This window comes from Lepidothrix coronata, unplaced genomic scaffold (assembly GCF_001604755.1).
Source record: "Lepidothrix coronata isolate B3197 unplaced genomic scaffold, Lepidothrix_coronata-1.0 Scaffold36, whole genome shotgun sequence".
NCBI lineage: Eukaryota > Metazoa > Chordata > Aves > Passeriformes > Pipridae > Lepidothrix > Lepidothrix coronata.
This window is the reverse complement of record NW_016690216.1, coordinates 5,038,248-5,055,881: the sequence shown is the minus strand read 5'-3', so window position 1 is coordinate 5,055,881 and position 17,634 is coordinate 5,038,248. Positions and strand designations below refer to the sequence as shown.

At 36.3% G+C, this 17,634-nt stretch overlaps 1 long non-coding RNA gene across 1 annotated transcript in view; it reads left to right on the top strand.

The window, feature by feature from the left end:
- LOC108496060 overlaps positions 1 to 10,729 on the top strand; it is a 36,401-nt gene extending 25,672 nt beyond the window's left edge. The window contains exon 3 of the long non-coding RNA XR_001874305.1: positions 245 to 10,729. This is a non-coding gene — a long non-coding RNA (uncharacterized LOC108496060). The remainder of the gene's footprint in view (positions 1 to 244) is intronic.
- The last annotated feature ends 6,905 nt before the right edge of the window (positions 10,730 to 17,634 follow it).

Here is a 17,634-nt window from a genome sequence, read left to right as displayed (position 1 = left end):
TCAGCATGTCCATGTAGTACAACACATTTTTGCCTTTTGATTATTAAGACCTCCCATATAAATCCATTTTAAATGGTGACTTAAGAAATGCATCCTTGCAAATAAACATTAATTTGCAGCTTCAGTCATTACTGATGATTAAAATACATGGTTGCATAACATAAAATGGTACTAATTATTCAGTCTAAGTGTTGTATTCTGATTTTTTTTTTTTTTTGTACTTAAACACGTTTTCTTTTCCTAGGTATCTTTTTAATGCTGAAATGGACACAGTAATTGTGAACCGTGTGGTAAGGAGCTCTTTCTAAAATATGCAGTAACGTATTCACTGGAATTTAACAGCCTGTGTACTTCAAAGCTTCTCTTGCCTGTAATCACGTGAACAAACCTTCCAAGTCGCTTTGCCAGCTCGAGATTTGTCAGAGCACTAACACAGCGTTGAAGCAGCCCCTGCCACCAGGCAAGGTACAGAAGGGAGATGGTGACCTGCAACAGGATGAGAGACCTCACTTACCAGGATTGGCTCACAGTTATGCTTCTGGCAACTGACATTTCCATTTTGCTCAAAGCTTCAACATCGTGTCATCAGACAAAGCCCCGTGAGTGGTGGCAGAGCAAACTCTAGCCTTCATTTTCAAGTTTGAAGAGAAAAAATTATTTACATGTCTAAATCCCAGAACCCGCTGTTCACAAGTCACTTTTTGTTGCCCGCTGCTATAAGCCATTAAGGCTTCCAAAAGCTCTAAAAGAAATGGGACATGGTTTGGGGCAGAAAAATCTAACTGTTTTAAATTTGTTTAAATTCTATTTCATTGTGTTATGTGAATTTGTCCTACCAGAGAAACCTGGAAGATGGAATGTTTCTGTCATTCCTTACAATGAATGATAGCTTAAAGGGACGGTCAGAGCTTGCAAGACAAATCTTTGATCCTCCTTAAGATTGTTATAAACTGAAAGAGAATATCTTTTAATTCTTTAGGACTTCAGACTAATTTTTAAGGAAAATTATTGATTCATGCAATGAATTTTACTGTTTTATCACACTTCCAAGTCAGTATTTATATATCTTTTTGGTTATGAAAATAGGCAGATGTTTAACTATGTGTTCTAATATTGCACTGGGCTTTGGTTTTTTTTTTTCTTTCCTGTTTTAGACATGTTTTCCTGAATCAGACCCTTGAATTTAATGACAATTAGTACAGTTTCCAGAAATTTATTTTCATCTTAAAGAATCTATGTACCAAGTGTGGAAATGTAGATGTTAAGGGGGAGCACAAGTAACGACTTTTTTTTTCCATTCACAGAGGAAACACTAAGACATCAAGGTTATTCAAGTAGCCTGGAAAGTTACTATTTTTCCAAACTGCAAGAAGATCTCAGAAATAATAAGGATAACATTAAAACAAAAATCTAGAGAAATTGTTTAATTTTCTTAAAAAAAATATTGGAACTTGGAAAAAAAAAAGGCATTTCACAGTGAAGAAAATCTTCAGGCAGAGTTCAGGCAGAGTTATTAGACACAGTGTTTAGGGTTGCTTGAAAGAATCATTCCAGGTACTGTTCTTTGCTGCTACTGCAGAAGTGTGTTGGGCATTTAATCTGTCTTAATTGCCATATCTGCAAATAGAAGATAATAATGCCCACTTCTGTCTAGTGTTGTGCAGTCTCTAGAAGTTTCACAGCAAGAGAAAAGTGTTTCATAGTGTAGGTAAAATTGCCTGTTGGACCTTTTATTTTAAAATAAAAGTTTCAGCTACAGATCCTGAAAGAATGGATTCCCTAAGGGATTGTAGCCAAAGTTTAGGTGGGGTGTTTTTTTGTTTTGCATTTTTTTTATTTAAGCTGTTTAATTGACTGATTTTTGGCATCATCTCTGCAGCATGCAGGTCTCTGGAGACTGATAGAAATTAGGGTTGCTGTGAATAAAAAAACCTTCTTTCGAAGATCCCATTATCATCAGAATTCTGTTATCACAAAAGTGTACTTGGCATTAGCATGGCCCATGTTTTGTATTTCGACTACTAAACTTTCAGGGACATCATTGTCTAGCTAACATCTTAAATGCTATAGCTTTCCCATTAGATAAGCAGGCTGATTTCATTAGTATTTCTTGAAAGAACAAGGCAGGAAAAAAAAAAGACTTGGGTGGTTGTGAATGTCTTGTAGAGAATTTTGGTGGCATATGGCCGTACATATTTTATGCTACAGGAAGGAAATTAGTGGAATTTGTAGAAAACCTATATAAATGTAAAATGCAACAAGCAAACAGTCTTTCCACAGATTATACTGGCAGTACTGATCATGTCTACTTTGACAAGAGGCAAGGAGTATGCTCAGGATGGTGTGTCTCCTGGCTCCTGCTCCATGTTGCCAGCCTTTAGCCCTGCTTGAGACTGTGCTGTTGGGTCTGCCAACAGCCTGGATTGCTTACCCTGTGTGTTTTAGAAACAGGAAATCTAAGGGCTGTCCTAGGACGTGTGACATCGCCAGATCTAAGGGCTGTCCTAGGATGTGTGAAAGGATGTGCCAGCAAGGTGAGTGGCTGGTTGTCACCACAAACCTATGCAAGGGGACTGTGGAGAAGATTTCTCTTCTCACATATCCTAAGCTACATCCTAGGCTTGACGCAGAGTGTAGCTTTGTGCTCCTGCAACCAGTCTTGAAATATGTTCTGGCCTGTAACAAGGGTCCCAGTTTATAAGACTGGAGACATAAAACCCAATAATTTGATTCCTGTTTAAAACTTTCAGCATTTAGGGTAGAACAGACAATTAACCAGTCAAATCCAGAACTAAAATGTTTTATCAGAATATCAAAATTAGGAATGCAAATTAGAAATTTTTCTTTTTAGATTATCAGTGAAGTGACAATAGTGTCTGTTACCTGCAGTTTTGCCAGTGGTAGGTGCCAGCTCACAGGCTGAAGAGCGTATGTATGAAATGCTTGTCATATCACTGACACACTCTCACAAGATGCCACCAAAGGGATTTTGCTGTACTGCAAAATAAGAAACCTTAATTACTATATGATAAAAACAGATGTGTTATACTTGTTGGTAAATTAAAGATTAAAATAGAGATTAACGTTTGATAATAATCTTTCATTTTTTATCTGTCTTTAATTAAACTCAGAGTGGTTTAAATATATAGGGGCATCTCTTGGGTTTATGTTTTAGTTGTGAAAATGACTAATTTGTGTATGTTGTTATTTAAAGTTACTTTAATTGCAGTACTTGCATAAGTTCAAGAAGCAGAATTTCATTCCATCTGGTGATTACTTATTTATTTTCACTAATCATACAGCCAAAAATCAACAAATTAAAAAAATAATTACTGAAAACTTGATTGAACATAATAGAAAATATGTAGAAAATACAAGTAATATGTGACTAAATGTGTCCATATGGAGCCTGAATATTTCAACACACTTCAAAAAATTAATGAAGAAAACAGATAGGGAGCTACAAATGCAGTGATTTCCCCAAGAAGCCTATATTTCCTACTATTTCAACTGGTTTATATATCAAGAGTAGACATATATAAACTGCTTTTGAAGCTATTTACTTTTATTTTTTTAAATTCGTGTATTATGTGTACTTACTGAGATTGAAGCTGTTTAATTTCACTCCACTGTGAATCTGTAGCCCAAGTTAAATACTCAGGAGACCTAGTATGTATGTTAATTTAGTGATCAAAAAATGTTTCCAGTTGGTCATATTATGTCCAGCAGTAAAACATTTTCAGACTTAAGGAGATACATGACTCACCTAAGGAAGAGGTATGTTAAACCATTTACAGGCTGGTCACTTTCCAAATCATGAGTCCTATCATTCTGATACCTTTAAAATCCACTAAGGTGACTAGCAGAGAATTACTCAGGAGCCTCTCTAAATCAACAGCAAGCCTACAAATGTACCCCTCTGTAGTGTGAAATGACCACTTTGTCTCCTGTCCTAGACATGGAAGCCATTTTGAAGTCTTAATAATTTGGTTTACCTCCAATACACTAAAATTCAGAGGGATTTATACTGGTACAATATATGAGATTACATCAGAAAAAAGTGGCTTTGCTGCATCGTTACGGACACTAAGACTACGTAAACAACAGGTTGCAAAACTATTCTTTTAAAACTTCAGTGGTATGCGAATGTGCACATGTGCACAGCAGATCACGAGTTATTGCAGTAGAGGCAGCCTCTGCTTCTGCTATATATTTTCCCAACTGATATGCTCTTTTTATTTTTTTTTTTTGAAGTTGTCATATGGTATAACACTTTTACTAGTTGACTCCTCCCACTTTTCTTCAAACCACATCCTGATTTTTGGCCTCAGAAACCAAACATATGCACAACTTGCAGAACAACACATGATATTGTTTCTGTATAACATCATACCAGCTGGGATATAAATTCTTACAGACAATTTTATGTGAATGAAAAATACCTACATAAAGACATTTTCCATAGTTATGCAATACATATCACAGTAGAGCATATGGTCTTGAGCCAGAGATCTTCACATAGAATTATAACAAAAGCCCCAAATCAGGCCACAGATCTTCAGAAAATGTAATTTTGAAGAGATCATTCTAATTTCTCACTATTTTATTTCTTCCTTTTTCTATTCTCTTTTGGATTTCTGAAATCCAACCTCAGCTAGTTTGTGGGCATGTTGAAGACCCTTAAATTTTATCAATTTCATTTATTTGGTGTCAAGTCCAATAAAATTGTTATTTAACTAAGGAAAAGATAATTTATGGTGAAATTTTAACTGGTACCATGATTTGAAAATATGCCAATAGGCAGAATTCATTGTTTTTGGGGAATTTATTTCAACATTCATTTTCATTAGTAGAAAAATGTTTTATTCTTGATTTTTCAGTGTTCAACTTCCAGAATGTTGTTTTTTTTTAATTTTGGGGGATGGTTGTTACATTATTCTCCCTTCAGAATAAACAGTCTGCATATGAGAGTTTTCTCCCATGATCTATAAACTTTAATCAAGTCATTCTCAGCCCTCCTTTTTGATAATCAAAGAGATCGAGTTTATCTTTTCACAGCAAATAATTTTCTTCTGCTCTCAAATTAATTTTAAATGCAATTTTGTGAACTCTCCATTTTTTTCCCACCATTCTCATTAAAATATGGACAGCAGATCTGTGGGAATTATTCCAACCGTTGCATCAGGATTCAAGGATTACGTTAGCTCTGTTCATGCAACTTCACAGTGGGAGCTCATGTTGGTCCACTATGGCCCATAAATCCCTGCAGAGTCAAGGCATTCCAAATCACTGTACCCCCTTTTTTGGGGGGTGAATTCCATTTGTATTATGTTTAACTGTGCATTCATCTCTTCTAAAATGCTCATTTTTGCATTGGGTCTAGCTTGTAAAGAGATCTCCTCTTCCTTGGTCTCATAATTATGTACTAGCCGAGTAATCTTTCTGTCATCTTCAGATCCTTAGCATGGCAATTTGCATTTGCACCTCTGGATCACTGCTGGGAATACTGACTACCATTGGGCCCAGTACTGATGCCTGCTAGATACCATTAGAAATAATTCAATATTAAATTTCTTTTTAATGTATCTTTTGGTGATCTGCTGGCCAGCTCTTAATTGAAATTGTGTACATTGATGCTATGTAGCAGATCTTTTATTTTCTTAATAAAGTTATCATGCAGTAATTACAAACTTTCATTATATATTTATTGATTAAACAAAGAGAAGATAAACATCCCATGGACAGGTGAAAAAAATCTGTAGACCACGAAGCAGACAAAACACTCGGGATTAATATTCTTCAATTTTCTTGCACATGTAACTTTATTTCACCACTTCAAAATATTTCATATATAGATAATACTGTTTATGTTTCAGAATCGGAGGGATTCTGATTTGCCTGACATGTCTATCTTAGAATGTGTAAGGGCTTTCTGAATTTGTTGAAACCGCCTCTGGGAAGTTTACAGAACTAATGGCAGACACTGATGTATGCACTTTCTTCAGTTGTTTTTAAGATGTTTTGCTAATAGTTTAGCTCTCAGATTGGGTAATGTATTTTCTGTAATTTGCCACAAAACCAAAATTCATAAAATTAAATTCTAATTCTTAATCCACGCTTTGGCATGGAAAACCTTGTATTCATTTCTGTCTGTAAAAGTGACAGCACTGCGTCTGATATGTTCACAGATAGAGGTACATCCACAATCCTCCCAAAACTCTACTGGTGTCATAGCTTCCCTCCTTCCCACTCCCCAGTATTTAATGAATTTGGTTAATGTGCCAGAAAGGTGTTTGCATTTTTCCAAGTAAAGAAAAAGAAAGGGGTGAACTTTAAAAGGAGGAAACTAATTTAAAATTTCTCCCTTTCTTTCTTTGGACCCTTTTCCCTTCCAGAAGAAGGTTCTGGTGAAATTTGTCAGAACAAAGTTTCCAAGCAGTTTATTTCTTTTTAAGTAAATCTAAGGCTTTTGTATTTATTGGACTTTTCTGTCTTTTTGTAAGTTGAATATCATAGCTAATAGCACAGCAATAATTACATGTCATTCTCTTTATCCTCTTTGTGCACTGCCAATCTGCAAAGGTGTCTCATTTCACACATCATTTGTGATGTCCTCTGGTAACCACATATTTTGGGGAATAGCTGGTGAATGTAGTCATTAATCTCCATTTTAAGATGTGTAGTTCCAGATTCCCATTCTGTAATTGTTCTAAGCAGACTTCTTGGTGTAGTAAATGGGTCAGCAAGACTATGCTCAGATCCCAGGAGACAGACTACAGGTAACTAAACTAAACTGCAGGACTGTAGGATTTCCCAGTCCCTCAGCTGGGCTACACCGGCTGTGGCCCAGGGTAAGAAAGTGAGTTCCTCTATTTGTCTGCAATTAGTGGGAGTTGGGGTTCATGGGATACTCCAGACAGTCTTCCCTGGAGAGAAAGAAAGTTATTCTGATGGTCCTATTCCATTCAAGACAGCCAGCACAAAGGAACACTGTTAATTCCTACTGAGGCAAAGCAGCCTCAAGTCAACAGTGATCCAGACCCCACTTCAACACAGAGACAGCTTGTGAAATTGAAAAACAGGAACAAAACAAAAAGTACTATACGTGTCTGAGAAATCTTATCAACCCTGGCAGATATATTTATTGCTCACTGATGACTGAGAATCTCATCTTGCCCAGGGATTAGTTGTGAGTTACTAATGGAGTAAAAATGTGGGGTGAGCAGAGAATGACAGTCTATGGCTGATTACTCTGATGTCATGCTTTGGGAACGGCAGCCAGAAATGTGCAACTCATTCTGTCTTTAGAATCAAAGGCACCTAATTACAATCTCATTTTGTTAAAACAGAGTGCTAATGACTTGCTTGTGCAGTAGCTGGATACCATATCAACTGCCACATAAGCTCAGTTTTTCCATTTTAACAATCCCAGTTACAGTATCCGACTGCCTGTGCATAAACATTTGCAAGTTGTTGCTGTAGGTCTGGAGAGGAGGCATGCAGCAGTTTCCACTAGGCAGGGAAAGCGAAAGGAGGAACTGGTAGACAGACTTTGTGCTAAAATGTTCTCACTTTAGAAGAGCTGTTTTGACTAATTTATAAAAATTGTTAAAAATCCAACCACGATTGATCAGGTCAGAGTATTCTGTGGTACAACAACACAGATTAAATCACGTTCTTTCTTGTAATCTCCTCTTCCCAGTTCTTTTTAATCTTTGTAATCTGTATTTTTTTACTGGTACTCAACTGTTTGTACCTTTGAACTCTTTTTATACTCAGGTTGCTTCTGCATGTTTGCTACAAGTTATGTACCATCTTCCTAAACTTTATTACAAAATGTGTATATACACATTTTCAGAGCTCCCACTACTTGCAAAATCTTATTTTGTGTTAAGGGTTACTTCTAATATCTTCAAAGCACCCTTTTGAGAGCAAATGTATTGTTAAATATCAAGGGTACCTTGTTTTGTTCCCTACGTATCCCTTTCCTTCAACAGGTCCTGAATTAAACACATGTATGCATGACGTGCATTGATATTTTCAATTATTTGATCTTATTCTATGAAATCTCTCTCAGCAAGTTCTGCACATTTTAATCTGTTAATTATAGCAAAGTCTGTACTATTAAATATTTATCTGAAAGGAATTCTCTGAAAATGCAGAAATGAAGATAGCTTTCTAAGGAACTGTGGGTTTTTGGCACACAATGAGGACGAACTTTATACCAAGCCACATTTTTCACATGACATTAAAGGGCTCTAGAGTTTGATAAGTTTGGTTTTCTCCTACATGTCTGATGCAATCTACTGTATGTATATATATGTATATATGTGTATTTGTCAGTATGCTCTTTCTTTGAATGTGAATTGCAATAATTCTTTCACTGTGGTTGGTACTGTGATGGTGCCCATGCCTCTAAATCTATGTAACTGGTATTTTTTCGAAGTTCATAGCACTTGTGTCCTCAGGTCTCTGCCACTTGTTTTCAATAACCTTTCATGTGAAGTAATGATGCTCTAAGCTATTGTGTCAAATATCAGATGGGATCTCAAGAAAACAATGTGTGTTTCAAACTATTTACACTCAGGTGGTATTCAGAGGAGAACTAGATCTGTAATTATTACTTTTAAGAAGCATGGAAGACAGCCAGAAGAGTTGAAATGGGAGCCCTTCCAAGTATGTATCCTGAAGAAGCAAAAGGGGCAATAATAAAACTAAATTTCCCCCTGTAAAGAGAAAGGTTTTTGGAAGGATGAACTCATTAGCTAGGTGCTGGGGGCCAAGTAATTCTCTACTTCCTTCTCATTACTTCCAGGCCATGACCATGTTCTAACTATATTCCAGATCAGAACACTACCTGGGAATATTAGTGAGCTGGAAAAGAAACCAGTAAAACAGTTATGGTCCCAATGTTAGTATGAAAATCAGGACCATGATCTTTTAACTGCTCCAGTAAAAAGTTATGTCACTTGTAATTTCGACTTCTTGGAGATGCCCAGCAGTCAGAGTTTTCCACAAGTTCACATTCAGTTCTACTGGATTAAAAAATCAGGAAAAAGCTCTGATGAGCTCCATTTCTATACCTTGCTTGGGAAGAGATATTTAAAAAGCCAGCCCATTCCTCAGTCTCTGCTAAGTTCTGATCTAGGTTGAGGTTTACTGACATGACTTGGCACTAGTTCTTAAGCTGTTTGCCAGCTGTTTGTATTCAGTGTATTGGGTATCACTGCTGTCTCCTCCTTTCCTAACTCTCCAAGAGAGTCTTCTGGTGACTAAATCCTAGAGGGATTCTCTACCCTCTGTCCTTGGGAGCAGGGCAACAGAGCAAGGGCAAGCTGTAGCAGATTGTTGCTCTTACTCCTCCCAATGTTGTAAGTTAAAACAAGAATATGAACCACTGATATGACTTCATCCATCAGACCACAAGCGAAGCTGAGTCAGCAAGTGGTGAAGAAAACTACATGTATTCATAGTGAATGAGCAACTATTTCTTTTTCATGAAATGTTTGTAGCTAATCAGCTCAAATAGCTACGTATCCAATAAATACAAGCTGCCAAAAAAGCGCACTTGGATGGTACATTTGGCAGTGCTGAACAACTCTCAAAGCGTATTAGATGTTCACTGTTTAAGTCAATAGGCTAAGATGTAAAATTAAAAAAAATATTTTGATTTTTTTTCATACTAAGCCTGCTTTTATTCATAACCAAATTTAGTTCCACTGATTTCTATAGAGGTGAGGGTGGCAGGAACTGAATCCAAAGTTAAGCATTTAACTAATTCTTTTCATATATCTTAATTTTTTCATATGTTCTAATTATGTCCCTAAGCATTTCTTTGTTGTTTTTTTTTCCTTCCCTCACACTATTTAGGCATACCAAATGGGTTCATCTTGAATTAATTTCAGTTTGAAATTCTCAGAAATCCAGAACGTATTTGTATAAACTTAAATTAAACTCTAAGTACAACCTCTATTTTTTTTTTATTGTAACAATGAGAGTCCATTTGATATACTTCACTGCAGTGTCAAACTTCAATAAGAATATATATTTTTTACACAATTAAAAAATAAGTTATGTATCATTTGCAGAACACTATGATTAAGGAGATTATGCTTTCAAAGGAGGTTTTAGGGAGACTATAATTTCAAAATTACATTTGCTCCTATTTGATATTGATTACTTGTTTCCTACTTTGAACACATACCATAGACCTCTTAAAATCTGAATGCCTTTGGTTTAATCACTTCATACTGCTCCATTCTCTTCTTCCTGCCAGGTTCTTTGGAGAGGTGCAGGTAGCCAGGCATAAAGGTTCAGAGAGCAAAGTTGGGAACAGTAAATTCTGTTGACTTAACTTCTCTTGACTTTCAGCACACAGATTTATCCATGTAACTCCCATTAAAATTAATGGGAATCATGTGACTCAAACCTGTGCATACTGAGCAGTTTCCTTGGTGCACTGAAGAGTCTGCATCTAGTCTCTGAGTCCCTAAACAAAATGATGAAGGTGCAGTGACAATATATCACTTAAATATCACATGCATTTACTATACTGTAGAGCTTTGAAGAAACATCTGTTTCAAAAACAGCTTTTGCATCAGAAGTCAAAGGTCCCATGAAGAGATTAATTTATATTTCAAATTTTGGTATGTTTTTCATCATAATGATAAAACAGACTTCTGTATTTGCAATTTACCCTCTAGCTATATAATTTCTGACTTAAATAGCCACAAGGAGTACAATAAATGAAACATTTTTCAAAACAATTGTTTCAGCTTTGTCTTACTTTTTTATCATTTAAACTTATTTTAAATGATAACCTATTACTAGACCATTAATAAAAACATTATTTTAAAATAGATTTCAAGAAAGCTTGATTAAGCTACAGTAAGACTAGGCAGAAGCTGATGGGATGACTTTCAAAGAAATAGTGCTATAAACAATTATTATGATATTATGCCCAAGCAATTTGAAAACAAAGGCTATCATTTACCTTTGAATTATAGAAATATATATATTTCTATGTCAATATTTAGAAGTCCATTGACTTAATAGGAAGCTGTAAAAGCATGAGGACATGCACAGACAATAAAGTGGAATAAAAGGATGTTCTTCTGAGTGTCTAAGTGGCATACAGAAACTCTCAAGATATTCCAAATACTTTCCGAATTTGTAGAACATCCTAATTCCTTCCCTTTTTAATCTGCCTTCTGCTTTCTTCTCCAGCTCATGCCAGGTTGCCTACTTCCTTTACACACCACTCACAGCTAACTCTTGTGAAGTTTTGAATTTCCTTATGTGTCACTGATCTCTAGGAAAGCCCTCCAGTTCAATACTCTTCAGGAAAGCTTTCTTTTTATTAGTCAGAAGAAGTAAGGATTTTATGTTTCTTAAATTCATGCTACAAGATAAGATGAAAAAGTAATAATTTTTTTTCCAGTAAGGAATAAGAGTTGCAGTATTGACATTTGGGAAATTTAAATTTAGTAACTTCATTTTTGCTCATACAACAAGTCACTGAATGTAAAGTAGTTGATAAGGATAAAGGTCCACAAGTGCCAAGCCATGTGCTATCCTTGCCCTCCTTTGGGCACTCTCTAATAGCTTAATCTCTTTCTTATATTGTGGTGCCCCAAACCAACACACAATATTCAAAGCGAGGCCACACCAGTGCAGAGCAGAGCGGGACAATCCCCTCCCTCGACCGGCTGGCGATGCTTTGCCTGATGCTCCCCAGGACACAGTTGGCCCTCCTGGCTGCCAGGGCACTGCTGACTCATATTCAACTTGCCATCGACCAGGACCCCCAGGTCCCTTTCCGTGGCACTGCTTTCAGCATCTCATTCCCCAGTCTGTACAAACATTCAGCATTGCCCCATCTCAGGTACAGAATCCAACACTTTCCCTTGTTAAACTTCCTATGGTTTGTGATTGCCCAGCCCTCTAATTTGTTGAGATCTCTCTGCAGGGCCTCCCTGACTTCGAGGGAGTCAACAGCTCCTCCCCGTTTTGTATCATCTGCAAACTTGCTTCGTGTCCCTTCCAGTCCTGTGTCCAAGTCATTTACGAAGATGTTGAAGAGTCCTGTGGAACTCCACTAATGACAGGTCACTAGTCTGATGTTACTCCATTCACTATTACTCTCTGTGCTCAACCCATGAGCCAATTGCTCACCCACCACATGATGTGTTTATCCAGCTGTGTGCTGGATGGTTTGTCCAGAAGGATCCTGTGAGAGACAGTATCGAAAGCTTTACTGAAATCCAAAAAGATCATATCAACTGACTTCCCTTGATTGTTTAAGTTGGTTACTTTGTTACAGAAGAAAATCAGGTTTGATAAGCAGGACTTTCCTCTCATGAACCCATGCTGGCTGTGACCAGTGACAGCGTTGTCTTTCAGGTGTTTTTCAATACATCACAGAATAATGTTCTCCATAACTTTACCAGGCATTTAAGTGAGACTGACAGGCCTGTAGTTTCCAAGGTCCCCTTCTTGCCCTTCTTTAAAATTGGGACAGCATTTGCCAGCTTCTGGAGAGTCAGCTGAGACCTCTCCAGATTCCCAAGACCGCCCAAAAATCACTGAGAAAGGTTTTGTAATGGCATCTACAAACTCCTTGTCAGGGGAAGAGAAGGGGTAAGCACTGACCTCTTCTCTGTGGTGACCAGTGACAGGACCCAAAGGAATTGCCTAAAGTTGTGTTAGGGGAGGTTTAGGTAGGATATTAGAAAAAGGTTCTTTACCCAGAGTGTGGCTGGGCACTGGAACAGGCTCCCCAGGGAAGTGGTCACAGCACCAAGCCTGAGAGAGTTCTAGAAGTGTTTGGACAATATGCTCAAACACATGATGTGACTCTTGGGGATGGTTTTGGGCAGGGCTAAGAGTTGGACTTGATGGCCCTCGTGGGTCTCTTCCAACTGTCCCTTCATATTCTGTGATTCTGTGAAATGGTGCATATAGGCTATAATGGCCTGACAAAAATAAGAATTTTTACTCACAGATTGTTATTCAAGTATTTAAAAGATAGTATATACTTAGAAGTATTAACCATGCAATTTTAGTCCTCCTGCATGGCAAAATTAGATAAGTAAGTAGATAAAGAGGAACCAGTTGACTTCCATTGTAACAATTTTTTCTGGATTTGATGCAAGTGGAATAGCAGAAAGAACAGCAGTGTCACATCTCTCTTAGTAGTGCATAAGAACAATACTCTGTGTTTTATTGCAGGAAGTGAAAGCTAGGTATTCAACAGAATCTTCAGAGGAAGCTTCTGCACAATTAAATTCTATTTAATCAGAGTTTATTTAAATCAGAGTTGAGATGTGTCCCAGCCATAATGCCTCTTTCAAAAAAGACTAGCTCTTTCTTAGCAGTCCATTTCTGGGCTCTTTCATAGTTTAATGGGCTGAATATTGGATCAACTGCTGTGAACATGCACTATCTCTGTCATACCCATGAAATATAACCTTGGCTATTTCAACTTCACCTCTGTTTCATCGTTGCCATAAACAGCATGCACATGTTGGATTATTGGTGGTGCTGAGAATACATTTTTGTAGTACCTTGACTATGAAGCATAACAGAAATATTTTCTTTTACTGCTATTATTAATTTCAATTATATCTTTATTTCATGGGTTCCCCGCTTTAAGATGCAAATACGTAGATGAATGGACTTGGTTCTACTATTCTTGAAATTATCTGGAAATATGAGAGATCATTTGGATGGTTGATATGTTAGATATCATTTCTCCTGATATGTTGTTCCTCCTACTAATTCCCAGATACTGTGCTATAGACTGGAGTTTGCAATGATAGAAAGGACGCTGACATAAGGTATTATTGTTGTGAGTAGAAATAGAGAAATTTACTCACCAGCTCGAGATGCTCTACAACGAAATTCACTACTGACATAACAACAAAGTCAAACACAATCTTATTTGTGTGCCGTAGAGAAGAGATTTGAGTTTTGTACTAGTGTGTCTTAAATTTTTATTGCTAAAATATATGATTTTTTAAAAATCATCATATATCTGAAAAAGTCAAGATTTAAATGTCTCTTACAGTCTTCATGATCATGAAAGCAAAATTAAAGCTTAGATAAAAAGAAAGATATAATCATGGCTTTGAATCTCTAATACTTGGGCATTAGCCCCAAATGTTTACTAATTATGCCCTTAAGTAACACCTCAGGATCAGAGAAGCTAAATGGGGTAAAGAACATGAAGAAAAACAACTGTTCTTCTTTAAAAAATTAAAATTGTTCATTCAATTAAAAAACCCTTAATAAAAATCTGTACTTGAGTTCAAGTTGCCCACGGGAAGGTCTAATTCATGCTGTCCAATAATGAAAGCTTTATATGACCATTAAGGAAAAACTGACAAGTTATCACAGCAACCTTAGTAATGCCTGTTAACATATATAAGAAATAAAAGCTGGATACTTAAAATGCACCCTAAATTCTCCTTTTATAAGGTCAAGCTTAGTAAAATGTTAATAGGTTTAAAAGATCTGTAATTTCAACTACTGATACATGTTTTCAAATGTGCTACTGAAATTTCTTCTTTTGCGGATGACAAGTCTACTGTTTGATTAAATGTGAACCAATGTCTGGCAGTAAGTTAGTCATTTTAATACTTTATTGAATTCTCTTAGTATAGAGACAATATTTTCTAAACTGGAACTTATAACAAGCATTTGTACAATATAAATCAAATTACTGTCTAGAACTGGCTCTTGAAGAAGTGAAAAGAAGTAAGCATTTTTTTTAAAAAAAAGAGTTTGGTGAAAATAATACTTTTGAGTAGTTACATATTGCTTTCTGCATTTGTAACATTCCAGAGCTACAGTTATAAAGACAAAGTAAACATAATAATTCCTATTTGGGAATGAAAACAATTCTGAGACACTAATTTTTTTTTTTTAAGGTACATTCATTTTGAATGCCTCTTTTTTTATTTCTTGCTGAAAATTAGCCAGTGGACATTCTGAGTTGTATTCCACATCAATTAAAAAAGCAGATTTATGTGTCTTCATCAAATTCATATAACAGAATAGTACCAGAATGAGGGGAAAAAAATCTTTTTTAAATTTAGAACTCTATTCTAACCAGTGGATCACAACCATCTTCATATAAACCAAATCCAATGGTTTCATATAAAAACATTTTTACTTTTGCTAGAAGACGTTTGTAAAGGTTATGTAGGATGAACTGATCTTCAGTGTTGCATGCATGTTTTCTTAGACTATCATATAAAACTGTAGAACAGAGTTTATTATGCAATACAGGCAAATTAATGTAGTAGTTCAGAGCAATCACTGTAAACCATTGAAAAGTAACACACACTTTTTTTTTCTGTTGGTTACTTAAGTTCAGCAACACAGCTTCTGAAAGATTTATTAATTTTGGCTTTTTTATAAAATTGGTAACATGTCCATTGATCTCACACATAGATGTCAAATCTCAACAAATATTACAAACTTCTCATAGTAATTGCTAAAAAAAAAAATAAAATTTTAAACTGCATCACTATCATCTTTAACTTATATCTTGGAAAACTGAAGTCAGAGCTTCTGATCACTGTCAAATGTTATCATGGCTGTTAACACCCAGGATGTGAACATACTGAATATCTGTCAACTTAGAACACAAACAACTCTGTCTGTAGAATTAGGTGGTACTGAGATATATATAAGTATATGTATGTGTGTATATATATATTTTCATATTCCCCTCCCCTCCATTCTGTGAATTCTGGAATTTATTAAAATCTCCCTTTTTTAAAAATTTTTTTGCACACTAGCCTGTGTTCTGAGTGCTCTCTTTGTCTTATGCTCTTTGCCAACTCACACCACAGTAAAAAATTCTCTGAACATCCCATTTCACACTTCAGAAGCTTTCTTCATTTTTTTTCTTTCTTGATGTTTTTTTTTCCTAGACTTTTTTTTAACCAACAGTTTGGCTCTGTTTATTGTCCGTCTTTTTTGGAACAAGTCTTTCTTTTCTTTGCAAATATTGGTGGGCAGTCTATGAACTTCTTCTCCCAACACTGCTGCATACTTCATTTGCTTTGGTATAAACAAACTCAGAGAATTTTAAGCCTACTTTTATTGTCACTTTTGTTAGTGGCAGCATGCATGGCTTTCACCTGGCTGATTTCTTCTTAAAATCTTAGATGATTTAGGTTGGAAGGGACCTTAAAAATCATCTAGTTACAGCTCCCCTGCTAGAGACACCTACCACTACGTTGCTTCAAGCCCCATCCAACCAGCCTGCCTTCCAGGATGGCACATCCATGGCCACTCTGGGCAACCCTTTCCAGTGCCTCACCATCCTCACAGTAAAGAATTTCTTCTTACTCTCTTTCAGTTTAAAGTCATTCCCCCTTGCCCTATTGCTACATGCCCTTGTAAAAAGTGCCTCTCTATCTTTCTTGTAGTTTCTGCAAGTTGTTGTAGTTTCTGGCAGTTTCACACTTGGTGTGGGGCTGCTGTTGGCAGAAGTTGGCATGTCCAAAGGCCATCTGACTAACACAGCTCTGGGGTGACTTTTTTATCATTGTTTAGTTTTTTGTTTGCTTATTTCAAAGTTAGCAACCTCTTTTACCATATACACTTTCTTCTTTTAGTGCCATTTTGACTTGTTCTGCTGTGTATGACTCCTGCCCAGCTCCAACATGATAGACACTGATCTAGTTGCCTTAATTATTTATCTGTTCTGTGACCACCTTATTTTTAGAGCCCATTTTTCATCCTCACAATTTATTTTACCTTATGCCTGCCTATCTCTGTGGTGCATACTAATCCAGTTTGCTTTATACAAACCAGTACTGCCAGTACTATGAATGATATTGCATTCTTCCTACTATGGTTAAGAACAGGAGCCCTAACATCTAGAATGTTGATGTCTGAACATCACTGCACCCACTGTTCATGTTGCCACATGAATGCTGGCACTTTTATTTTGTCCCATGCATTCAGTAGCAGCTGTAATCCATGATGTTTTCTATAAGTTTATGTTCTGAAGTATATAACAAGTCCATCATATTAATTTTATTTCCCAAGCTTTTTTATGTGTAGGCAGCCAAATCTTTGCAAAAGACAATACTGCCTGGTTCTTCCAGAAGTTACAATGTTGCTCTTAAATGTGCCATGCCTGAGATGGTTGTCATAGTCCTATAAGCTCTCAGCAATCTACCTCATATGGAGAAGAATAATTTGTCCCTTGCTAAAAGTTAAAAGTAAAATGTAGGAATGGATGTTCATATTTATATACCAACTGCTATAATCCTGCCTCTGCATTCCCTAACAGTGAGGTGACAAACTAAAGGAGAGAAAAAATTGCTCCAGGACTTTATTTACTTTTTGCATTGGATTATAGGCAGAGAAATGACATTATATACTCGTAAGATTCAGCTAAGATACAGTTTCTTCCATAACCTGCCATGACAGCTTGCAAATTCTAGGTCTTAATTGCTTGCTACATGTAACTTCCTTTCTCCCAGTCTAAAAATATACAGTCCAATGGTAGCAAAAAATACAGGACAACAGAAGTGACAGAGAATGAAGTTATTCTATTATCATACTAGCATATTTCCCTTAAAAACAAAGAGTTAACATTTACCATGAAGA